The following is a 27,939-nucleotide window of genomic DNA, read 5'->3' as shown; positions in this document are numbered from 1 at the left end:
TATCTCCTCCATTAGACCGTAAGCTGCTTTAAGGAAATAACCATCTTTTACCTCTTTTTGTATCTTCACCACTCAGCACAGTACCTGGCACATAGTAGGCACTTAAATAAAAGTTTATTGATTCATTCCTTACTTAAGGCTGCATCAGTTCATAAAAATTGTTCCATACTTCTCTGAATTACTTTTACTTACCAGTTGTTACAGAGTAGTAATATACCATTTCATTCATCTGCCACAGCTCATTTAACCATTTCTCAGTTCATGGCACCTACTTGTTTCTCAGTTTTTTGCTACCACTAAAGTGTTATTTTGAATATTTTCAAACCCTCTCATTTTGCAGAGGATGAAACTGAGGCCCAGAGAAGGGGAGTGACTCACTATCTACATACTCAAAAGTGGTAAAGCTGGAATTTGGATGTAAGTCTTCTGACTCCAAATACATTGTTTTCCCCATTTCACCAATTATTGTTTCATTATTTTCTGTTTTATCCAAGTCATCATTCAATAAAGCAATCAATTGCTCTATTTTGAGCCACAAGTCCTGTTGGACACCTGCTCTATCACATGCTAGGAGTGCTTTCATAGCCTTGTACTTACAGTGAATTTATATATAAATCAAGGGCTTTGGCATTTTAAAAACTTGACTCTGTTGCACCTGCTACTGGGGCTCATTTTACCCCAAAGGGGGGGAAAAACTATGCCAATTGTTAAAGTCATTAAAAAGATACCTTGAGGAATAGTTGAGACCTCACAGAGAACTCTGAAACCTGTTGTCTTTTGGAGCAATCCCAAGTCTACCTCTAAATTTCCTTTATTTTTCTTTCTCTTGTTCTTGGAAGATGATTTCCATGAAAATGAGATCTTTATTTCTTGAGAGTTCATCTGCTCCTGCTGTTCAGAGAAAAAAAAATGCTTAAAATTTAAGTTCTACAAATGGAATTAGAATGTTTCTCAGCACTTCCCACAAGGCACAAGTAGCTCGTGCAAGTCTACAAGGGATTCAGGGACTGCTGCCTACCAGCTGCTGTTGGGACCAGATTTTGCTGTTATTCTTTTCTTCTGGACCTGTCATGGAAGAGAACTGTGATAACAGTTTACACAGTAAGTGACTTTGAGATGATGGGAGAGGTAACACAAGTCTACCTCTTTTCTTTCTGTCCCTAAATTTGGACCTGATTTTACTTTTCTCCAATTTTTAAAAATCACATTTCATTTTGATTGTACTAGCATTTATTACGAACTAAAATTTTCAGGGGATGCTAATACACATTTTTATTGGTATGCATGTAATGAGGGCATGGGAGTGGATGATCTCTAAATGTGCCACCACCTCTAATTTCTATGAACCCCTGAACTAAATTGTACTGATAACATACTGATTTAAATTCTTCAAAGTACTTTACATAGCTATTTGATTTGATCTTCATGATGATCTTGAAATGTAAGTATTGAAATTATTATTACCATTCCCATATTACGGATGAAGAAATCAAGTCAGTGACCCTGAGGGTCACTCAATTAATAAGTATGTGAGGTAGAATTCCAAAGTCAGTTCTTCCTGATTCCAGGCCCAGAGTTCTAGTCATTCACAATGCCATTCTACCACTCAATTGGGATTATCCCTCTTTTATGTCACTTTCATTTATTTTTACATCTTTTCCCTTCTTCTAGGTAAGGAATGATACACATTAAGTTGGCAAAGTATTTGTACTTAAACATGAATCTTTACATGTGGGTCAGATTTGTCCTCGTTTCACAAATCCATTGGCTGATTGTCATATGAACTTCCTTTAGGGATTTAACTCGACAGGTTCTTTCTGAGTAAGATATTCAGTGAGAATATGTTTGCCATTTAGGTCATGGATTAGATCAGAGAATGTTAGAGCCAATGGAGAACTTAGAGATCACCTAGTCTGATCCCCTCATTATACTGGTGTGTATTCTGTAGCACAGAGAGATGATGAGATTGGTCAAAGGCTGAATAACTGGTTCAGCCTAAGTCAAAAGCATTTAGGATGCCATGTTGCAGTTTGTGTACTGGATGACACAGCATTAATTATTTCTATTCTGACCAAGAATATACAGTGACAAGCACGATGTTTAAACACTTAAAGAAGACTCTCTTTAGATATGGATACAAGTATAATGTGAAGGTTATCAAAAAAGGGAAAATATTATTTTTATTTTGGGGGATAGGTTTATGATTTCATTGATATAGGGGACTTTGATACAGATTGATTTAAAAAAATTAACTTGTTTTTTGATGAAAAAAGGAACCCCCACCAAACTCTCAGAAAAATATTTTACATACTGGCCATGTTTAAAAATATGTCTTATTTTACATTGAGTTTACCAGCTCTCTGTCAGGAGGAGTTGGGTTGGCATTCTTCATCATAAGTTGTATGCAATTGAAGTTGGTCATTTTATAGAAAGACTGAAGTCTTTCAAAATTGTTTTTATTTACAATGCTTTTTACTACATAACTAGCCTTTGTGATTATGTTCACTGTATTAGTGCATACAAGTCTTCTCAGGTTTCTCTGAAACCATCCCTTTTATTATTTTTTTTAGGGTACAATGGCATTCAATTGGAATTTAATTACAGTTTCTTTGATTTCTTTTTCTGAAATTCATTTCTTAAAATACTATTATTTCTTGTTCTATTAATCTGAATATTTCTATTTTTGTAAGTATTTATCCATTTTACTTAAGTTGTCATTTTATTGGCTGATAGGTGGGCAAAAGATTTTCTAATAATTTTTTATATTTCTTTTTAATTTGACATCAATTTTCTTTTTTTGAATACTGATCATTGTTTTTCCTTTCTTTAAAAAAAATAGCTTATGTATTTTGTATAGCTCCTGATCTGGAAAAACCCAAAAAGGTAGAGGAAAGACAGGGACTCACTTGAGCTTTCCCAAATATCCCCCAAACAACTTTAAAAAACCAACACCTCAAATTGGATTCTGGAGTAGTGAAACCAACAATTTTCTATCCATAGACAATTTGGGAGGTCAGCAGAAAAGGTCTGTCTCATTGGGGTGGTGGTCAGGGTATGGTACAGAGTAGGCCATGCCCAGCAAACCAGCAGCAGGCCTTGGGGGTGGTGACATGAGTTAAACCAATACCTTCTTGAACTCTCAGCCCATAGATAGTAAGGGGACCAGACAACTATTTAGAGATTACAGTAGACCCATTCCTGGCATTGGGTGAAGGACCCCATTGCATTGACTATATAGATTCTGGGTTGTAGTCCCAGAGGGAGCACTAGAACACCGGAACATAGTGCCACAGGGGAACAGGGACCATAGGTCACAATTCCAGGAAGGAAAAGAGTGCTCACTCACAAACCAGAACATAGTCCAGGAGAGTAGGGACCCCACCTCCACACCTCTCCTTAGATCATACCACCTTACAAAAACTACAAAAATGAAAACGTATAAGTCTCCAGAATCAACTTTGAAAAAGGCAGCATGAAAAACTTGAAGCTTGGGGCAGTGTTCTCTCCACCCTAGGAGAAGAGACTAACTTTAACATAAGTAAAATGGATAAATAATTACAAAAATAGAAATAAACTGAGAAAATGAGTAAACAAAAACAACCAAGAACCTCATTAAAGAAAGTTACTGTGGTGACAGGGAAGATGAAGACAGACATTCAGAAGAAAATAGTGAAGTCAAAATAGCTAAAACAAAGATTCAAAGAAAAATATGAATTGACCACATGTACAAAAGAATTATTTGAAAAATCTCAAAATGGATTTGAAAAAAAATTAAATAAAAAAGGTAGAGAAAACTGAGAAAAGAATTAAGAATGATGTAAGAAAATTATGAAAAGAGAGTCTACAATTTGAAAAAGGAGGCACAAAAATACTGAATAAAATGACACATTAAAACCAGAATTGGTCAAATTATAAAAGGGGAGCAAAAATCCATTGAAGTGAAGAACTTCTTAAAAAGAATTGACTAAATGGGGGTGACCAGATAGCGCAGTGAGTAAGAGCACCAGCCCCAGAATCAAGAGACCTGGGATCAGTTCCGGACACAGATACTTAACACCCACACAAAATAACTGGCCATGTAACCTTGAGCAAGTTACTTAACCCTAATTGCTTAGGGCCGGCCAGGTGGCGCAGTGAGTAAGAGTGCCAGCCCCAGCGTTGGGAGACCTGGGATCAGTTCTGGCCTTAGAAACTTGGCACCCACACAAAAATAATTGGCCATGTAACCTTGAGCAAGTTACTTAACCCCAATTGCTTAAAAAAAAATAATTGGCCAAATGGAAAAGGAAGTACAAAAGCTCACTGAAGAAAATAATTCCTTAGAAATTAGAATTGGCTAGTAGAAGTTCATGATAATGCAAGACATTAAAAAACAACAAAATATAATAATAATAATAATAAATGTGAAATGTCACATTGGAAAAACAACTGCCTTGAAAACTAAATCCAGGAGAGATGATTTAAGAGTTATTGGACTACCTGAAAGCCATGATAAAAATAAAAGAACCTAGACTTCACCTTTTAAGAAATTATCAAGGAAAACTGCTCTCATCGCTAGAACCAGAGGGTCAAATAGAAATTGAAAAAATTTACCAATTGTCTCCTGAAAGTGATCCCAAAATGAAAACTCTCAGGAACATTATGACAAAGTTCCAGAACTCCTGGGTCTTGGAGAAAATATTTCAAACAGAAAGAAAGAAACCATTCAAATATCATGGAGCCAGAACCAAGATCACAGAATACTGTCTATCCATCTCATGCTCTCTGCTATCCCCTTGTTCTTTTGTCTTCAATCTCTCTCAATTTCAGTTCTTTGCAATGATTCCCATTTTCTCATTATATGACCAAAGCATTATGCTTAAGATTCATTATTTGACCTTCCAGTGAATAGCTTGAATTCATTTCTTAAAGTATTGGATGTTTTGATATCCTTGTATACAAGATACTCTCAAAAATCTACAGCACTCCAATTAAAAAGCATTGATTCTGTGGCACTAAATTTTCCTTATAGTCCAGCTTTCATAGCCACACATTGCTACAGGAAAAACAATAGTCTTGACTATGGACCTTTGTCAGTAAGGTGATATCTGTGCTTCATAGAATGCTGTTCAGATTTACCACAGTTTGCCTTCCAAGGAGCAAGCACCTTTTAAATTTCATTGCTGCAGTCACTGTCTGTAGTGATCTTTGAGACCAAGAATATAAAATCTGACACTGTGTCTATTTTCTATTCTATTTGCCAGAAAGTGATGGCACAAGTTGCCAAGGTGTAAACATTCAAATCCTTAAAGGAAAAAGTAAATGAGTTATAAGAGGAAATAAAGAATAAAAATAAACTAGCAGAAAAACTATACTTTCCTCTCTCAGAACTAGGTAAATCTAACAACAACAAAAGAAATTAAGGAGGTAAATAAAATTTTAGAAAAGTTAAATAGGATAGAGATCTGGAGAAAACTGAATGAGAATAGAAAGGAATATGCATTTTTTCAGCTGTACATGGCACCTACAAAAAAATTGATTTTGTATTAGAGCACAAAAAACTCACAACCTAATGCAGAAAAGAAAAAATAAATACATTCTTTTTGGATAATAATACAATAAAATCATATTCAATAAAGGGCCATGGAAACATAGATTAAAAATAATTAGAGATTAAATAATCTAATCCTAAAGAATTAGTGGACCAAAGAACAAATCACAGGAAAAAAATGCACTAAAGAGAATGACAACATATCAAAATTTATGGAATATTGCTAAAGTAGTACTTATGGAAAATTGTATCTCTAAATACTTACATCAGTAAAATAGAGGAAAAGAAAATCGATGAATTGGGAACATAACTAAAAAAAACACTAGAAAAAGAACATATTTAAAACCCTTAATTAAATACCAAATTGGAAATTCTGAAGATTAAAGGAGCAATTAATAAAACTACAAGTAAGAAACCATTAAACTAATAAAACAAGGAACTGGTTTCATGAAAAAAATTGTTAATTCAATTTAGAAGAAAGAAGAAAACCAAAGTACCAGTGTTAAAAATGAAAAAGATAAATTCACCATCAATGAAAAGGAAATTAGAGTAATGATTAGGAGATCTTTTGCCTAATTATATGCCAATAAATCTAAAAATCTAAGGGAAGCAGATTATAAAGTTCCCAGATTAATGGAAGAGGAAATGTTTTAATATAGTCATTTTCTTTTCAGTTGTTTCTCACTCTTCATGTTCCCCTTTTTGGCTTTCTTGACAAAGGTACTGTAGTGCTTTGCCATTTTCTTTCCCATTTCATTTTACAGATGAGGAAAATGAGCCAAAGAGGATTAATTGGCTTCCCCAGGGTCGCACAGGAAGTATTTGTTGCAGGTTGCATTTGAATTCAGGTCTTCCTGACTCCTGGTCTGGCAGTCTATCTAATATAATTCTAACTTAGAAAAAATTGAATAAGCCTTGAATCAGCTCATTGTGAAAATATCCCTAGGATCCAATTGATACACAAGTTAATCATACCAAATATTTCAATTAATTCCAATATTATATAAACTATTTGGAAAAAAATAGGTGAAGTAGTCCTACAAAATTCCTCTTATGACATAAATATGGTGCTAATATGTAAACCAGATAGAACAAAAATAGAAGGAAAAAAATACTGTGGACTAATTTCCCTAATGAATATTGATGCAAAAGTTTTAAATAAAATACTAGCAAACAGATTGTAGCAGTATGTCCTATTGCTCATACACTATGACCAGGTGCAGTTTTTACCAGGAATGCAGGACTGATTCAATTTCAGGAAAACTATATTAGCATAATTGACCATGTCAATAACAAAAACAACAAATGTATTATTATCTCAATAGTAGCTTTTGATGAAATACAACACCCATAACTATTAAACATAATAGAAAGCACAAGAATAAATGGAAGTTTCCTTAAAATGATGTTGTGTCAATCTAAAATCATCACTAAGCATTATCTGTGATAGCAATAAGCTAGCAGCCTTCCCAGTAATATCAAGGGTGAAGCAAGGATGCCCATTATCAGTCAATATTGTACTAGAGGGGTGGCCAGGTAGCACAGGGAGTAAGAGCACTGGCTCCAGTGTCGGGATGACCTGGGGATCAAATCTGGGCTCAGATACTCAATACCCACCCAGAAACACCTGGCCGTGTAACCTTGAGCAAGTTACTTAACCCCAATTGCTTTAAAAAAATATTGTACTAGAAATGTTAACTCTAGCAATAAGAGAAAAAAAAGAAATAGAAGGAATTAGAACAGACAATGAGGAAACAAAATCTATCATCACTTTTTTGCAGATGATATAGTGGTATTAAAGAATCAACTAAATAAAACTAGCTGAAATAATTATCACCTTCAGCAAAGTAGCAGGATACAAACCAACACAAGTCATCACTATTTCTATGTATTACCAACAAAATCCATCAGGAAGAGATAGACATAGAAGTACCATTTAAAATAACCACATACAATCTAAAATACTTGGTAGTCTTCCTTGGCAGTCAATTGCTCAAGGGCAGGCCAAGTCAATATAATGACAATTCTACCTAAAGTAATTTATTTATTCAATGGCATACCAATCAAACTACCAAAGTTATTTTATACAGCTAGAAAGTAGTTATACAATAAATCCTACTGTTAATATTTCCAAAATAATTATTTGTTTACTCATGTGAATATATTTCATAATATAAAGCTCTAATAATTGGAATGAATAGGAAGTGCTCTCAGCGTACCTTTTGATCCTTTACTAAGTACTAACACCCCAACTCAAATTTCATGTTTTTATATTTAATATCTTCAATTGCTCCTCCTTTTTACCTATATTCAAACAGTTACCATTGCCCTAAAGAGTCTATTTTCCCATTCTGCCCAATGCTTTCTCCCTTACCAACTCCTGTCCATTTCTGTCAGGTCCTTATAACCTGGATTACTTCAGGGTCCTTCTAGCTTTTCTCTCTACTTTTAATCTCTCTTACCTCAAACTTATCTGAACTATCACTGCAAGGTTAATATTTCCCTAAAGCAGTTTTAATATTATTTTTAATTGGTATTTCTCAATCTCATTGCAAGCCAATATAGTCTAATGTATAGGAAGATCTAGGTTGAAATTTTGCAACTGACATACACTGTGTGACTCTGGACAACTTACTCAATTTCTTTGTACTCTAGCCATTATAAATTTGAGAGAAAGAGCCAGGATATCTTGGTATAGGGTATTTCTTCATCTGAAAACTTCCTCTATCAATTAAATCAAAGGTTCCAGTCTCTAATTGACATGCATTCACTGCTTTACAATTTACAATGCTCCATGAAGTCAAGAATTTTGTTTTATCTAAAGTTACATCTCACCTGGCAATGCGTGTCCTGTACAGGATAGAAAATTAATACATATTTGTTGAATTTTTTGACAATTCCCTAAGAATTGAGTAGTATTATTACCCTTTAAATTTTAATATTTATTTTTCAAATTATATGTAAAAACTAATTTTCAATATATTTTTTAACATTTTGACTTCCAAATTCTCTTCATTTTCACCTTCACTCTCTGCCTTGCCCCCTGACAGAAATCCATTTGATATAGGTTAAGTCATGCAAAACATATTTCCATATTATTCATGTTGTGAAAGAAAACAAACAAAAAAAAAAACCCTGAAAAAATAAGGTAAAGAATAGTATGTTTCAATCTGCATTCAGACTCCCTCAGTTCAGACTCCACTTATTCCTATACTTTCTAGTGTTTTTATTAGGAATGGGTGTTGTATTTTGTCAAGAGCCTTTTCTGCATCTTTTGAGATGATAATGTAGTTTCTGCTAGATTTGTTGTTGATGTGATCAATTATACTGATAGCTTTCCTCATATTGAACCACCCTTGCATTCCTGGAAAAAATCCTACCTGATCAAAGTGTATTATTATTCTCATGATAAGTTGCGGTAGTCTTTTTGCTAATATTTTATTTAGAGTTTTTGCATCTATATTCATGAGGGAAATTGGTCTATAATTTTCTTTCTCTGTTTTGTCTCTTCCCAATTTAGGTATCCGTACCATATTTGTGTCATAAAAAGAATTTGGTAGGACTCCTTCTTCTCCAATTTTCCCAAATAGTTTGTAAAGTATTGGAATCAATTGTTCTTTAAATGTTTGGTAGAATTCACTAGTAAATCTGTCTGGCCCTGGAGATTTTTTCCTAGGGAGCTCTTTGATGGCTTGTTTAATTTCTTTTTTCTGAGATGGGTGATTTATGTAGTTTACTTCCTCTTCAGTTAGACTGGGGAATTTATGTTTTTGTAAATATTCATCCATTTCACTAAGATTGTCAAATTTATGTGCATACAATTGGGCAAAATAATTCCTAATTATTGTTTTAATTTCTTCTTCATTGGAGGTAGATTCACCCTTTTCATTTTTGATACTTGTAATTTGGTTTTCTTTTTTTTTTATCATATTGACTAAAGGTCGATCCATTTTTTTGTTTTTTTTTCATAATACCAGCTCTTAGTTTTATTTATTAATTCAATAGGTTTCTTAAATTCAATTTTATTAATCTCTCCTTTCATTTCCTTTATTTATAATTTAGTATTTAATTGGGGATTCTCAATTTGTTCTTTTTCTAGCTTTTTCAGTTGTATGCCCAATTCATTGACCTCCATTTTCTCTATTTTATTTATGTATGCATTCAGGGATATAAAACTTCCCCTAAGAACTGCTATTGCTGCATCCCACAAGTTTTACTATGTTGTCTCATTGTTGTCATTCTCTTGAAGTTACTGATTGTTTCTATAATTCCTTGTTTGACCCACTCATCCTTTAGAATTAAATTATTTAGTTTCCAAATAGTTTTTAGTCTATCTTTCCATGGCCCTTTATTGCATATGGTTTTTATTTAATCATGATCTGAGAAGCATGCATTTAATATTTCTGCCTTTCTGCACTGAATTTGAGGTTTTTATGCCCTAGTACATGATCATTTTTTGTATATGTGCTATGTACTGCTGAGAAGAAGGTATATTCCTTTTTATCCCTATTCAATTTTCTCCAGAGGTCTATCATATCTATTTTGTCTAAGATTCTATTTACCTCTGTATTTTTAGAAATAATTAGAATTATATATTTCTTGTTTATTTTGAGGTTAGATTTATCAAGTTCAGAGAGGGGGGTATTGAAGTCCCCTACTAGTATAGTTTTGCTATCTATTTTTTTTCTCTAACTCCCTTAACTTCTCCTTTAGGAATCTGGATGCTGTACCACTTGGTGAATAAATGTTTAGTAATGATATTGCTTCATTTTCGATGGTGCCTTTTAGCAGGATATAGTTTACTTCCTTATCTCTTTTAATTAGATCTATTTTTGCTTTTGCTTTGTCTGAGATGAGGATTGCTACCCCTGCTGTTTTACTTTAGTTGAGGCATAAAATATTTTACTCCAGCCTTTTACTTTTATCCTGTGTGTATCCTCCTGTTTCAAATGTGTTTTTTGTAAACAGCATATTGTAGAATTATGTTTTTTAATCCATTCTGCTATCTACCTCTGTTTTATGGGAGAGTTCATCCCATTCCCATTGACAGTTATGATTACTATCTATATCTTTCCCTCCATCCAATTCCCTCCCCTGTTTATGCTTTTATTTTTCCCCTTTTCCCTTCCCCTCCTTAAGAGTGTTCCTTTTGACCACTACCTTCAGAATTCCCTCCTTATCAGCCCCCCTCCATTGTCCTACCCTTCCCCCTTACTACTTCTTCCCTCCCTTCTAAACAACCCCCCCCTTTTCTTACTGCCTGTAGGGCACAATAAATGTTTATATTTAATGTAGTATGTTATTTCTGCCTTGAACCAAGATTGATGAGAATATATCTCATTCAAAGTTTGTCTCCCTCCCCTCTTTCCCTCTTTTATGATAGGTTTTATGTCTCTTCTCAATAGAGTCCTATACTTAACTGATTATGTTCTTCCCTCCTTACACCAGAACCAATGAGGGCGAGGCTCATATAATGTTCATCTCCCTTCTTTTCCTCTACTATAAGGTTTTTATGCCTCTTTGTGTGGTATTACCCTTTTCTGCTTCATTCTTTCCTCTTCTTCCTTTGCAGTCCCTTTGCACCCCTTAATAAAGTTTTTTATCATCATTTTGTTTAATTTATAACCACACCCTCTATTTATCTATATCCATTTTAAATGTCATGATAAGTATAGACTTCTCAATATTAACAGGTATCAGCTTCCCACATAGCTATGTAAACAGTTTGCACTTATTAAATAACAAATTATGTGTGTGTGTTTGTGTGTGTGTTTTCCCTAATTACCATTCTATGTCTCTCTTGAGTCTTGTAATTTCTAATTCTAAATTGATGAATTTTCATTTCACACTATTTACTTTAAAATAAAAATCAAACTTCGTAATATACACTATATATTGTTTTCAAAGCTACACTGCTTTACTGTTCTTCCTTCCAAGTTTTTTTTGTTTGTTTTCTGCTGTGTACAGCAGAATTTGTTTTGAGCTGTTATTTTAAAGTTGTTTGGAAGGGAATTTATGAGAGTTTAGGAGAGTCCCTGACTTCACCATCTTGACTCTGCCTCCACTTTTATTATTTTAAAGGTCAAGAAATCAAGTACTTTTTGTTAAGGACCCAGCAGTGCCAATTACTATGTTAAGTACAGAGGAAATAAAGAAAGAAAGATGAAAGATAGTCTCTGCTCTTTTGGAGCTCACAGTATAATGAGGAAGACAACATGCAAACAACTATGTAGAAACAAGCCATGTTAGGTTAAGTTGGAAATAATCAGTACAGAGAAGGCACTAGGTTAAGTGACTACTAAAGGGTTAGAAAATAACACAGTTGGGGTTTCATCTGATATCCTTCAGATTCCAAATACAGTGAATTTGGAAGAAAAAAGATAATTATATAAGAATAAAAGTAATAGTGAGGAGGAAGAAATGATAGCTAACATTCACATCGTACGTTAAGATTTGAAAGACTTAAATATATTATCATTTTCCTTATATGATTCTTGCTTAGGTACTTTCATGGTTTCTCTTCTGGACTACAGGATACATGCAGCCTCCTTACCATAATATTCAGGGTCTTCCATGATCTGTCCTCAACCTATTTTATCTTCCCCTCCCCCACATTCATGCAACCTATGTGCCAGCCATGCCAAAATATTACAAAATTTTATTTCTGTACCTTTACTTGCTCCATTCCTTTTACACAAAATATCTTTCTTCCCCTTAACTTAAATCCTCCATCAACCCCATCCTTGTAATTAATAAAAGGTCTGGTCAGAAATTATTCTGGTAGGCAGAATTTCCATCAAGACAGAAAACGTATAAGTAGAAAGGAATCAGGAGAATTCAAGTATAGCAAAGAAAGTCTATAATTATGGTCAATATGGTCAAGAGAAGATGCATTAATATGTTGTACTTAATATATGACTTTGCACAAGATGGTCAAGTAAAAGTTAGGAGAGCTATAGATAGTAAGTGAATAGAATAAATTGGGCAGGAGTATAATAGCTGAGTGACTGACATAAAAGACAGTGAGGTTCTAACTGTGTCTTACATTCCTGTCTCAGCCAGGATGCTTTGTATTCATTATTTACTGGTGTAGGAACCAATCACATGCCTCCGGGCCTAGAAACTTAGTATGTCACCCTGGGCAAGTCACTTAACCATTTCCTTAATTCCTCATCCATAAAATAAGATGGAGAAGGAAATGGAAAATGACTCCAGATTTTTAAAACAAGTATTTCGAGTTGATTGCCAGAAAAAAAAAAGTACAGAAATTCCTAAAACTAGCAGTGAGGTATGAAGAGCTGATGCAGAACACATCAAAATGGGAGGGTCAGAAACCCTCCCTTCAAAAAATGTCACTTTGTATCTGTATCATCTGGAGACAACCATAGCTAGAAGACAGGTGGGGATATACAGGTTTGAAGAAAAAGGCAGATCCTGAAAACAGCCAGAACTGTAAAATCAAATAAGAATTAGATTCTAAAGACATCATATGTTTATATGTTCTTGGGTCAACTGACCTGTAATATTGGCTTCAGTCTCTTACAGTCACTGTTCTGGTGCTTAGAAGCAGATATAAGGGATATAGACAATTATGAGTTTTATGGTCTGGTAGTCAAATAGTGGAGGGATGGGGTCCTTACTTTCATCAATTCTATTTATTCATTTTTTGGACTGAACATTGGTATAGAAAATTTCTCATGAAGAAACTCCCTATAAAAATTCAAAAGGCATATACTTTGTAATGTATAGTCTTAGAGTATTTCCTAAGGAATTGAGAATTCAGATGACTCGCTTATGGTCACAGCCAATTCTAGATTTTTGGTCAAGTAATCTGTAGAACCAAGTCAAGAAACACAGTAAAAATGTTCACAATAGAAACTTGGAGAAGTCCTTGTTACTGTTGCTATAAGTGCAACCTTGATCCTAGGGGCAACTCAGACCCACCTCTTCTGCCTGACTCTATTTATCTATTTGGTGTAGATTTAAAGGGTCCTCACTTCACTGGTCAGTGCTGTCACTGTCAGGTAGCAAGGTGATATCTTTAAGACAAAATTTATAGATTGAAGTGTCTTTGTCCATGAGAGACAGGAAAGACAAGAGGTGGTATATGCAAGGGAAGTCAAACAACCACAAACAACCTCTATCACCTTAACTGTTACCTTCCCTTGGTACTTGATGGAGATAGTCTAGGACCCTGAACCCAAGAACCTTAGGAACAGCAGAATACCCTCCATACCAAATGGCCCAGCTTCCAACCATACCCCTGCAGCCATCATTAAAAGAAGCAATCAATATTCTTCACCATTATCAATACCAACTACAGACCAACTGCCAATGATGGGCAGGGAAACCCAAAAGACCTCTAAGGTGTTGAAACCATAACTACTGAAGACCCAGAAAAGAAAATTCTTGTTATCACAACCTTACACCATCACATGGCTCAACATCAGAAATAGATATGATTTTTATCTGTGGGAATAACATTAGAGAAGATACATTACTATCTGCTTTGCCATTGCACTCTAACGTCCACATGACCTTTCCATTTAACATGTAGCTGTAACCTACTATATGTACTGTGTCAAAATGTGAGCTTCTTGAGAATAGGAGCTATCTTACTTTTCTATTTGTATCCCTAGTACTTAATATATTGCTTTGCACAAAGTAAGAGCTCAATAAATGCCATTTAATTAATTTATTTGATTATTCATGATACTAAATAGAATATGAATAGAAGTAGAAGTAGACAGAACATAGCTACTATTTAAGGGGAATTGCAATTGGCTCTATTCCTTGTTGGGGGGGGGGGAAGTAGGGCATAAGAGAAAGGATAGTATACATATAAATTTTCATTCTGCTGAGGTTAGTTAAATAAACATATACATTGAACTAAATAAGATACTTTGAGGGTACAATTTTCTAGAATTGTGTGTCAAAACAAAATAAAAAGAAACTGTGTAGTGGAGATGAAAATGGTGGACACTGAAAATGGTAACAAATTCTCTATTTTAAAACAATTATAGAATTAAAATTATTCTCAGGTCTGTGTTTTTGAACCATCTCAGGATTAGCAAGGTGGAATTGGATTTTATATATAAATACTTATATTTCTATTATTATACATGCTTTGCTTCAACTAACCCCGATATTATATGTAATCTGAATGCACAAAGTTGATCCATTGAACAAAAAGCAATAATTGTCAAAAAATTCTTTACAAAAAAGTCTTTACATAATCATATCAATAGTATTTCTTTAAATGGTAATACCTTTTCTCCCCAGAGATCTTAAAATATGATTCAATCCAGGAATTCATCCAACTCCATCTGCTCTTTAATACAATAGGTATGGGGTGGGGGGAGTTAACTAGGTCTACAATAAAGGTTCTTAACCTTTTTGTATTATTTTACCCCTTGGTAGTCTGGCAAAACCTATAGGTCCCTTGTTATGTTTATAAGTGTATAAAATAAAAAGACAGACTTGCAAAGAAAACCTATGATTGAAATAGTTATAAAAATACTAAATAATACGTGTTGGCTAAGGACTCCTGAGCTGAAGAAATCCACAAGCCCATTGGCCTGACTATTAGAACATTATCTCACCTAGTGACTATTGGAAATGCTTTCCCCCTTTTTCTCATCTTAGACAATGTTTTTGTCTCTCTTTTGTCTTATTTCTTGGTTTACCCCCCTTTCCCCTTATTCAGCCCCTTTCCTTTGCACCTCCAAGAGCCAAAAATTATATTATTCCCCAATAATAATGCACAACAGTGAAATTTGGTCCCATTCCCTTTTCCCTCCAACCTATCCCAGAACTTCTTTAAATATCACAACTACTTAATATCACCATCAGGGATGTAAGACAGTTTACCCATGGGAGCAGAAAGGCAACAGCTGCTGCTATTAGTTTAATAAGGTCATCAGCTTCCCTTTGAATTTTAGGCTACTTACAGATAGCATATCAAAACAGAGAAAATTTAGGCTTTTGAGTTGGTGTTTCTAAAGTGCTCCTTATCTTGTGACTGAGCAGTAAGAGCAGGGTAGCTCTGTGGTGTCTTGCTACTTTGATGTGTTTTTTATTTTGTAGGCTTGTGTTTGTATTGTATGCGTCCCTGGGACAGTATTGTTCATTGGATTTTATGGTAATGTTGCCTCAAATTTCAGGTACTGAGAACAAGAAAGGTTGGAGATGATGGTGACTCTATCAAAAGGTCAGTGTCTTTGACAATACCTTCCTAGCCTCTCCCTATTTTCTAGGATTTTACCTAAGTTCCAGAGGTCATGGGACTCTGGTAGTCAGTAAATATGGAACTCTGCTACTAAGGATCCATCAAGCTGTTGTGACTGTAACCAGTCAGGACTCAGTTGACTTCTGTTGTTTCATGTCAATTGTGGATCCATTTAACCTCTCATTTGCTGATGCCTTGGGGAAGGATTGTAATAGCTACCTATTACACAAACTGATTTTTCATTGGTAACAACAGGGACATGGAGTTTGGTGAAATATATGTAAGAAAAGTCATAAGCCAATGTGCATTGCCTATGTGTTTTCACTGTCACTGACCTTTTTAGTAGGAAATTGAAATGGTTTCTAAAAATGTTCCATTTATAGCTTAGTGGAATAAAAGCAGATGGAAAGTTAGGTGGAGCAAAGGGGCCCTTCTGAATTTATACAAGCAGGAAAATCAAATTCAGTTTGACAGAGGCTAGAATTGTAAGCTTTGTGATTTGAACACTTTTAAGGCACATTCAATTTCAAATAGAAAATATGATTTCTCAAAGGCACAGTACATTAGATTTGAGCATACAAGGCAGAGAAACCACTTGACCAAAATAAAAGTGAAAGTCTACAAAATGATGTGTATTTTCAAAGATATGACAAAATAAGAGGATACTGACAGAATAATATGTGACTGTCAGTAGAAGTGTAAAATTTGACACTCAGAAGAGTAACGCAAGTAATTCATGGAAGCAGACAACAAGAATTTCAGATGGAGGCCCAATAAGCACAATAGAAAAAGGAGAATGGATAAAATATGTGCTGTTAAGGAAGATGTATTATCTCTGTGTGAGAGTGATCAGGAAAATATTAACTTGGGGGAAAGAACATCTTGAAAGATCAGCTTTGGGAGCCCTGTGGGATTCAGTTCCTGTTGATGTCTGTTGAGAGATAGATGGCTAAAGAATGTGATTCTATGCCATGGTCTGCCTATACTTTGTTTGAGTGGCATGACTCAATTAGGAATCTTAGTCCTACAGAAAGTATGGTATGATAAAGAAGACTGATTCTGCAGTCAGAGACCCTTCACTGAAACCCTCTCATACCCTTGAAATCTAAGTTTCCTCATTAATAAAATGAAATAGTTAGACTAAATGACCCCTTGAGGTTCTTTCCAACTCTAAACCTATGATCTATTCCTAACTGTGATCTTACTGGTAGAACTGTTAGGGATAGTCCTCTATTACATATATGTTTCTTTTATACTAGAGCCTGGGCTATTTTAATTTTGGAAGTAGTGTATCTTAGCAGTTTTGGCCAATGGCTTAAACTCATAATTTTTTGTTGTTCAATCTCTACAGTCATGGCCAACTCTTCATGAACTCATTTGGAATGATCTTGGCCAAGATACTGGAGTAGTTTGCCTTTTCCTTCTCCAGTTCATTTTACAGATGAAAAACTTAGGCAAACAAGGTTAACTGACTTGACCAGGGTTACACAGCTAGTGAGTGTCTGAGGCTAGATATGAACTCAGGAAGATGAGTCTTCCTGACTTCAGGCAAGGAACTCTATCCACTGCACCACCTAGCTGCCTCACCCACTTGAGAATGCATGATAAAGAGACTCTTTCTGTCCCACAATTCAGAGAAGATAAAAAATAAACTCCGACTGTTTCCTGCTGGCCATGAGTGCTGTCTTAATTGGATGCTGAGCCAGAACTCTATGGATATGGTAAAGGTGACTCTGTGCCCCTTAGAATCTTCTTTCTGCTGCCTTGGGGGCATAAAGACAAACCTCTGAACTCCAAAGTGTATATTGGGAGTGATACTGTAAGTTCTTGGTTTCCTCGGGAAGTATATCTCTGGAATGGGTTTCCTATGGTTTGTGTCTTTTTTATTTGGTGTCTTCTACTTTCCTGGGCATCCAAGCAATTGGGTATGGGATACTGAAGCAGTTATGGCATAAACAGTGGTAAAACATGACCCATTGAGAAAGTTTTCTACAGAGAAAGAGAGACCAAGAGGAAGAAAGGGACCACTTGGTATTGATAGTGCTATATTCAGTTGAGGTGACATACATTTGCATATTTCCCAACATGTCTTGAATGCCTCTCAACAAGTTGTAATCATTCTAAGATTCTTCATTGCTTTGCATTCCCCTTTCTGTGTAGCAAAAAAACTGCCTATTCCACACTTCATTCATGTTTGCATTTTGGATACCTCTAAAAAAAGTTCTTCCTCTGACTCCCTTCTTGGGAAGGACACCTTAGATTCATCAAAAACTACAATTGTTACTCAGTCTGAAGTGAAAGTAGAATCATAACGGTGGGAACCCAGTCCTCTGATTGAGGAGATGGTAACCTCAGAGCAAGGAACCCAGAACAAACTAACAGTATACCTAATAGACAGTAAATAGTGAACATTATTCACGCTTGTGGACATCTTGTGGTCAGAATAGGGGTGCGTATCTGAACAAATATTCATTTATATGTAAACATACAGTAAAATTTTATTTATATATGTGTGCATTTGAATATGGGCTATGTAGGAATTAATGCACATACACATAGTAGATATATGCATGTATATATATATGTATGTGTGTTCACACAAATATATGAATATGCATGTAAACCATATTCATATTTGTATTATAGATTATAGAAGAAGCACTTATTAAGTATTTGCATAGATAGCAATTATTTCTTCATCCTTTGACTAGTTATCAATTGGGGATTGACTTGTATTTTAAATGTGAATCAATTCTCTACCTATTTGAGAAATGCCTTTATCAGAGACGTTTGCTGTAAATTTTTTTTTTCCAGTTTCTGCTTTCCTTCAAATATTGGATGCATTTGGTTTCATTTGTGCAAACCTTTTTTTTAATTTAATATAACCAAAATCCATTTTACATTTTGTAAAACTTTCTTTCTCTGTTTCAGACATAAATTATTCCCTTATCCATAGTTCTGACATATACACTAGTCCATTCTTCCCTAATTTGCTTAAATTAATTTGCGTCTAAAATTGTACTCCTTTTGACCTTATCTTGTTGTATAGTGTAAGATGATGCTCTAAATCTAGCTTCTGCCATACAATTTTCCATTTTTCCCAGCATTTTTTGACAAATAGTCAGTTCTTGTGCCAAAAGCTTGGATCTTTAGGTTTTTCAAACAGTAGATTTCTATGATAATTTACTATTGCGTTTTATGTGCCCAATTTATTCTACAAATCTACCACTCTATTTCTCAGCCAGTACCAGATCATGTTGATGATAACCACTTTATAATATTTGGGATCTGATTTGGCTAGTCCACCTTCCTTCACATTTCTTTTCATTAATTCCTTTGCTATTCTTGCTCTTTGGTTATACAGATGAATTTTGTCATTTTTTCTAAGCCTATAAAACATATTTTTGGTACTTTAATTGGCATGATACTGAATAAATAAACTAATATAGGTATAATTATCATTTTTTTAATCAATCAGGGTTAAGTAACTTGCTCAAGTTTACACAGCCAGTTATTTCTGGGTGTGGTGCTACGTATCAGAGCCTGGATTCGATCCCAGGTCATCCCAACTGTGGGCCAGTGCTCTTACTCACTTCACCACCTGGCTACCCCTTAGAATTATCATTTTTATTATATTGGCTCAACATAACCATGAGCAACTGATATTTTTCCAATTGTTTGGATCTGATTTTATTTGTGTCAAACATGTTTTATGCTCATATAGTTTCTGTGTTTGTCTTAGCAGGTAGACTCCCAAGTATTTTATATTGTCTACCACTATTTTAAATGGAATTTCTCTTTCTGTTTCTTGCTGCTATACTTTGTTGGTTTTATACACACACACACACACACACACACACACACACACACACACACACACATATATATATAAATGCTGGGTATTTATGTGGATTTATTTTATATCCTGCTATTTTGTTAAAGTTAAGTATTTCAATGAATTTTTAAATTGATTCCATAGAAATCTCTTCAACTAGAAAGTATTAATTAGGGATACATTGTTACCATCTTTAGAAACAATTGCCAAAACCAACTAATTATGACCACTGGTAAGTCGCTGGTAATGTCAATCTGTTTGACAGATTGTAATATGTTACAATGGAAGGACTGCTGACACTGAAGTCAGAAGCCCAGTGTTCAAAACCCATCTCTGATGCTTACTACCTATGTGACTTAAACCTCTCTAGGGATGATCTTTCTCAATTCAGTGCAACATGCTACACTTCCAGCTTTTGATTTTCTCACATCTTGCTGACCTTTCTCTAGAAAAGGACTTCAATTTAAAATGAAAGGGTTGGGCTTCATCACTTCTGAAGTATTTTCTGGCTCTAGATCTCTTGTTACAGGCTCTTTGAACTTCTGTTTCTTAATCTGTACAATGAGGCTACTGGTACCTATGGAATCCATGTTACAAGGCTGTGGCCAGGAAGAGAAGAAGGAATATGTCTAAGATACTTTTCTAATCTTCAAGAATTATACAAGTACATATTATCATTTCATAAAAGGGAGAATACCAGCATTGTTAAGCTTTAAGGCAGATCATTTTCCCTTCCCTTGGTAGAAATATTCTCTTAGGATTGTCTCTCCCTAATGAAGTTATATTCATGCTATTGGGGTCAAATAAACCTGGATTCTATGTCACAAATAAGTTTGTAAAGTTGTGAATCATCATAAAGATGAAACAAACCACTCAAACATAAAATGATATTTTTATTGCCACCAGTGAGAAGAGAGATCATGGTTCTATCTAGCCATACCTTATATTGAAATAAACCAGAGGCTTTGATAGGATTTTACTGAGATGGAAAGATCAACATCCTGTGCCTTTGACACAATGTTAGGGGGCCTTTATGGTGCTAATTAATTCAGACTTCTGTTTATAATTGTTAGATATCCTGAAGCATTTTGAAAAGCTATTTGTTTGCTATACCTATTCAAGGTGCAGCAGTGTCTGTGGATGGCATAATTACTGGGGGTACAACAAAAGAAAGTCAGCACAAAAGACTGAGGGTTTTCCTTGTAAGTTAACATTTAATTAGCTTCCAACAATGTATTAGGCACTGTCAAGAACAGAGAATTAGATTCAATCCCTGCTTGTGGGCTCACAGTTGGAATTACATAAGACCAAAGAAAGAGAGAAGGATGAGAGCATACTTGTATGAGAAACAAGTCAAATGTGGCATGAGAAACAGATATGAAGAGAGAAAATGCATTTTATATCTTGACTAAATGTTGGACTATACACTCAAATGGATACACACACACACACACACATATACATACATACAGATCCCAATACTGGTTGGCACAAAACTTTAATCTGCTCTTTTCCAGTTCACTTCTCCTTAGACAGCCTGTCATTTTTCACTCCCAGGGGTTCATGTTGGTACCAGACTCAAAGGAGACACCCAAAAAATCTTTGGCTGTACTGTACCTCTGAACTCCCTAACTTAACTAATCCTTTAAGCCTCAGCCTTCCAAGTAGCAGTGATTTCAGGCATGTGCCACCATGCTTAGGGAAAAAAAAATCTCTTTAAGAGAAGCTAAAGGGAAAAAAAAAGAGAAGCTAAAGAAGGTTTGTTGGCAGTTTGCAGATATCACATGCTTTTGTTTCATATCTTCAGTTCTTCTCAATAATATAAGAACAGTACTTTTACAAATATTATGATTTAAGCCTGTAGGACCTCCAATGTAAGAGCAGGACATTAGTCAATCCATTTAATAGAGGAAAAAGAATTATTCAACTCAATAAACATTTATTAAGTGCCTAGTGTGTGCCAGGCACTCTGCTAAGTGCTAGAGATATAAATGGAAAATGAAAGACAGTGTCTGCTCCCAAAGAGTTTATAATCTAATGGGGGAAGACAATACTGAAAAGGAAGCTGGGGGAGGAGGGGATGACACCAGGAAGTCCCTGGGAAGGGTCTTGAAGTTCCATGGAGTCAAACCAAACAAAGTAACAGAGTTGTTGATGAAATATGGAGAGTTACCTGGAAAGTTCTGAAATGAGGAAAGAATATCCCAGCTAAAATATCGATTTTCATAGAAATGAAAATGCTGTGTGTGTGTGTGTGGGGGGGAGGGTTATTATTGAAGAGAATTTGACTCTGATAGAGTCCTTAGTAAGGTCTCCTACCCATTTTGAGGTTCTAAAGGGATTTTGTATTTCTCATCTTATCAGCATCCTTGAATCAGCTGTTGGTTTCATCTACATTGGGAGTCAAGGACACACTCAACAAAGATCCACAGTTTTACAAAAAGTATAGCAAAATATACTTTATACACACACACACACACACATATATATATATATATATACATATATGTATATACTGACAATAAAAATAAAAGTGGAACTTCTTAAGCACCCTCAAGAAAGGGCAGAAAGGACTTCTATCAGCCAGTTATTATGACTTGTCCTTCTTATGCTTGAGATCACTTTTCCCCTGTATACTATATATTTTATGGAGAAGAATATCATCATTATTTTGGGGAAGGGATGGAATGAGAATTTTATCTCAAGCATTTTTATCCTACCCCTCCATTTCCTCTATGATCAGGGGTAAAGTAAGCATGATTATTACCACTGTTACTATTCGATATAGTGATAGCAATGCTAGCTATAACTATATGAGAAGAAAAAGAAATTGAAGGAATAAGCACAGGCAAAGAGAAAACAAAATTATCATTTTTGCAGGTGATAAACAACCCTAGAGAGTTAACTAAAAAGTAAAACAGCAACTTCAGCAAAGTTGAAGGATATAAAATTACTAGCATTTCTATATGTTGCCAACAAAATTCAAAAGAAAGGGACAGAAATTCTATTTGAAATTTCTACAGAAATTAGAAAACTTGGGAATCTTCTTTCTAAAGCAAAACAAATGAATTATATGAACAAAATTACATTTTTTATTGAAATAGAGACAAATCTAAATAATTGGATAAATATCAGTTATTTTTGGGTGGACCAAGCTAACATAATAAAATGACAATATTGATTCATTCAAATTAAATTATTTTTAATATTTAAATTCAAAATTAAATATTTAAATTAAACACAATTTAAAATAAAGTTTTAAAATTTAATATTTAAATTTAAATGAATTTACTTATTTATGGCTATACCAATCAAACTATGCAAGGGTTGTTTTATAGAGCTACAAAAAGTAATAAATTCATTTGGAGGAACAAAAGGTCAAGAACATAATGGAATTTTCAGGGGGTGGAAGGGTTATGGGATTTAAAGATCTCCCATGCCCCATGGACATGCTGACATAGCAGAGCAAGAGAAAGTAGAAAGCGAGAGAAAGTGAAAGCCGAGCTACCAGTCCTGCGGTTGGCAGTTGGCGGCGGTTGCGGTTGCGGTTGCGGCAGCAGCAGAGGCAGCGGCAGCGCGAAGCCCTTTTGGGGGGAAATAAACTTTTTTTTTTTGAGTTAGGACTGCTAAGGACTTTCTGCTAAGGACTCCTGCTGAGCACTGCCAGGGGCCGGAGCTGCTGGGAGCACGCTGGGTGGTTGCTGTGAGTGGGGAGAGGAGGACCTTTGCCTGAGGTAGCCTGTTCTGTTTTAAAGGCTTGAAAATGTGGGTGCTTTCTACTTTATCTATCTGTGCCAATATCATAACTACTCTGATGGCTTTCACTTTCTGGTTTTGGGACTCAGTCTTTTGGTATCTTAATAAATTTTCTAGTTTATTTCCCCATATGGCAAACATGATGTATTTTGTCATGGATAATTATATCAGCATATTTGTAATCTCTATAGGCATTGTGAATATGGCATTGCTGATACATTTGGCGACCAGGATGGGATCACAAAATGTCAGGCCTCTATTTGGAAGAAGTGGGGCTTTAGAGGGAGAAATGGCTATTCCAGGATGGGAGGATTTGCCTTATTCCTCTCTAGCCAGAGAATGGGAAAAAGACAAATTGCCTCGAGAGAGAAGAGTAAACAGCCAGAGGATTCAGAGACAAAATAGACCCACAAGAAGGGAACTGTTTACTGCTCTATTAAGAGCTGGGGTGGACTTTAGAAGAATAGATGGTATTCCAACTGAAGAGCTGCATAAGCTGTACCAAGAAAAGGTACTTAGCATTAGAATGAACAGGGAAGCAGGAACCACCCCCGCAGGTATTTCTGAATCTGAATCTTTGTATCCAAGTTTGCCCCACCTTCAGGGGGAATAGGAGATAGGCCAAGCCCCAGCCCAGATAAAAGAAATATGCAGAAGAGATTGCAGACCCCATATTGGTTTAACAATATATTGGAAGAATGGATCAACTACTGTGACTAGGGCACTGATTGATACTGGGGCTGAGGCCACACTTATCTATGGAAACCCTGATAAGTTTAAACATGGAACTCCTATTACCATCACAGGTCTAGGAGACACTGAAATATCAGCCAGACAGGTTAAAATAACAATGAAAATTGGGCAGTTACCTAAGAAGGAATATACTGTGGTTGTTGTACCCATTCCTGAATACATCATTGGAATAGATGTATTGAGAGGCATGACTCTGAATTTACCTGAAGGAAGATACCAATTTGCTGTGAGGAAGATAGGAATTAATACAGTTTTAGTGGGAAAACTAAAAATGGACCCAATCACTTTACCTGAACCTTCTGAAGTAATTACTTTAAAACAGTATCGTGTGCCAGGTGGGAAAGATGAAATTACCACTACTATAAAGGAATATGTTGAAGCAGGAGTGTTAGTCCCTACAACCACAAGATGGAATAATCCTGTCTGGCCAGTAAGAAAATCAGATGGGACGTGGAGAATGACTGTGGATTATAGACAGTTGAATAAGGTGACTCCTTCTTTGTATGCTGCTGTTCCAGATACCATCACCTTAATAGAAAGGATCCAGAAATATGATGGGACTTGGTATGCAGTTATTGACTTGGCAAATGCCTTCTTCACCATCCCAATAGACTCTAAACAATGGGACCACTTCGCTTTCACTTGGCAGGGTAGACAATATACTTTCACTCGCTTGCCACAAGGGTACATACATAGCCCCACTATTTGTCACAGGATTGTGGCTGAACAGTTGGATGAATTAAAGCTACCTGGTGTACAGCTTACCCACTACATTGATGATATCATGATACAGGGAAAAGATGCGAAAGTAGTGGAAAGGAGTTTGACCCTTCTAATTGAGCATATGAAAAGTAAAGGGTGGGAAATTAACCCTGCAAAGGTTCAAGGACCAGCTCAGAATGTGAAGTTTTTGGGTATACAATGGAACAAGGGGCTAAGGGAGATTCTTCCTCAAGCCCGACAAAAGATTCAGGATTTTCCTACCCCTACCAATAAGAAGGAGGCCCAAAAGTTCATAGGATTGTTTGGATACTGGAGGCACCACATTCCACATTTGGGACAGATTTTAAAACCTTTATATAGAGTCACATGGAAGAAATATGAATTCGATTGGGGACTTGACCAGAGTAAAGCTTTTGAAGAAGCTAAGGCTGCCATACAATTGGTCCTAGATTTGTGGCCCATGCAAAATGGTCCAGTGGAATTGCAAGTGACTGTACAAGATGATTATGCAAACTGGAGCTTATGGCAAAAACAACAAAGCCGAAATGTACCTTTGGGATTTTGGTGTAGGAAACTCCCTTCATCTGGAGTCCAGTACACACCTTTTGAAAAGCAGTTGTTAGCTGCATATTGGGCTTTGGTGGAGACTGAACAACTGACTGTGGGCCATGAAGTGATATTAAGACCTGGAATCCCAATTATGACTTGGGTAATGAGTACCCCAGCTTCTCACAGAATTGGACATGCCCAAGAGGCTAGTATAATCAAATGGAAGTGGTATATTCAAAATAGAGCAAAAACAGGCAAAAGCAGAGTCTCTGCTCTGCATGAATCTATAGCAAACATAGAAATTGAGAGGAATGACACACCCCCTGAGCCAAAGCAACAGTTGGTACAGTCCACTGTAAAATGGAATGAGGGATATGATGTATTAACTGAGGAACAAAAGAGACATGCATGGTTTACTGATGGGACAGCAAAATATTTGGGGCAAAAAAGACATTGGAAAGCAGTGGCCTATAACCCATGTACTAGAAGGACTTTGGAAAGTACTGGGATAGGTGCAAGTAGCCAATATGCTGAACTTATGGCAGTATATCAAGCCATCAAAATAGAACAAGGAGGACAGTGTCATATATTCACTGATTCGTGGGCGGTAGCTAATGGGTTAGCTACATGGATGCCCATGTGGAAAAATGAAAATTGGGAAATTCATGGTAAACAAGTCTGGGGCAAAGAATTATGGGAAGATATCTGGAACATGTCTTTGGTCACTGACTTGTCAGTTTTTCATGTAGATGCTCACGTGGCCCCCACCACACCAGAACGTGAGTACAATGCTCATGCTGATCGACTGGCAAAGATTGCTACTGAACGTATTGTTCCTACTTTGACAACAACTGATGATCCGGTATTAGCAAAATGGGACCACCAAACAGCAGGCCATTTGGGGGTCCAGGCCACACACCAGTGGGCACAAGATCGAGGTATCAGTATCTCTCATTCACTGTTAAAACAGATAGCAGAAGAATGTCATATATGTCAATTGGAAAAGGAGCCAACTGTTCCTCGGGTAGTAACTGGAGAGATAGCAAGAGGAAAAGTCCCAGCCCAAATCTGGCAAATAGATTATATTGGTCCACTACCACTGGATAAAGGATGCAGATTTATACGTACTTGTGTTGATACCTATTCAGGTGTACTAGTAGCTTGTCCTTATAAGAATGCAACCCAGAAAAACACTTGTAAAACCCTAGATCTCATAAGTCTATATTATGGAATCCCAATGCAGATTCAAAGTGACAATGGGTCACATTTCAAAGGCAATGAAATGAAGAAGTATTGTATACTAAACAATATAGAATGGATATATCATATTCCATATTATCCAGAAGCATCTGGGTTAATTGAAAGAATGAATGGATTACTGAAAGAACAGTTGAGGAAGTTAAGTTCCAATAATTCATATCAACATTGGAAGGATAATTTGTTCATGGCTTTGCGTAATTTGAATAATAGACCATTGGGAGGAAGTACACCTCTAGCCAGAATGATGACCCCCAATCTGCAAATTAGAAAACAACAAACACACAAGATCCCAAATATTGAGTATTGGACCTTGAGGCCAGATGTCCCAGCACCGTACCCAGGACCACCTGGTTCAATGGGGTATGATTTACATTGTTTAGAGGACTTTTGGTTGGACAGGAAAGAAGTAAGAAAAATTTCCACTGGGATATGCATAAGAATCCCTAAAAATCACTTTGGACAGATTTTACCCAAATCAGGATTAGCAGCTCAAGGAATACATGTATTGGCTGGAGTAATAGATTCTAATTATCAAGGAGAAATTGTTGTAACATTCCAGAATTTAGGTGAGGGGCCCATACAGATTCACAAGAATGATAGGATAGTTCAAGTGATTATCGTTCCTTGTAAAACAATGCCACTTGTAAAAACTGACCCTCCTTCCAAAATAACTGTCACAGGAACTGAAGGATTTGGTTCTACTGATAGAATAAAATCAGGAGCTAAAGTATGGGTAAAACGGAAGCCAGATGATGTTCCAAAGGCTGCAGAGATTATAGCATATGGGAAGGATAACACTGTAACTATTGTTTATTCTGGAGAAGATGATTACAAAATTGTACCCTTAAGTCATTTATTCTACCGTGATTGAGGCTACAATAGTCTGGTTATTGTCTCTTTGCTTCTTTTTGATTTTTTGTTTGTTCACCTTGTTTGTTAGATTTGTTTCCACAGGCTTGGTACCCTCCATCTGTAGATGCCTGATAGCTTAAGCTGGATGTCACCCCCTGTCTGCAACTGTGATGTGTCACCCTTGGACCTGGCATCAAGCATATTAAGAACTGACCTCTCAAATGGGACCCCTTAGGACAGGGACAGCTCTACATCCGATTTCAGCAGCAAGTAGCCATAGAAGAAGAGATATTCACCCCTTACCACAAGATTTTGGGGCCCCATTTGTTCGGGGTGAGGGGAATGATGGGGAGCTTGTGCTCAAGCGCCACCCTAAAATATGGTTTTTTGTGTGTATTGTGTGCTATTCTTGTTATATTGTTGTGAAATTTTGTTGACACCAGTTATTCCTAC

General features: G+C 35.9%; 1 long non-coding RNA gene across 1 annotated transcript in view; it reads left to right on the top strand.

Annotated features, from left to right (window-relative positions):
* The first annotated feature begins 710 nt into the window (after window positions 1–710).
* Window positions 711–27,939, top strand: part of LOC138148127 (uncharacterized) — a 52,728-nt gene continuing 25,499 nt past the window's right edge. Inside the window, exons 1-2 of the long non-coding RNA XR_011164977.1 lie at window positions 711–1,101; window positions 15,694–15,740. This is a non-coding gene — a long non-coding RNA (uncharacterized lncRNA). The remainder of the gene's footprint in view (window positions 1,102–15,693; window positions 15,741–27,939) is intronic.

Source organism: Petaurus breviceps, unplaced genomic scaffold, assembly GCF_028583685.1.
Source record: "Petaurus breviceps papuanus isolate PSGF00001 unplaced genomic scaffold, PetGlider_PUasm1.0 90822, whole genome shotgun sequence".
NCBI lineage: Eukaryota > Metazoa > Chordata > Mammalia > Diprotodontia > Petauridae > Petaurus > Petaurus breviceps.
This window is presented reverse-complemented; position numbering and strand designations above follow the sequence as displayed.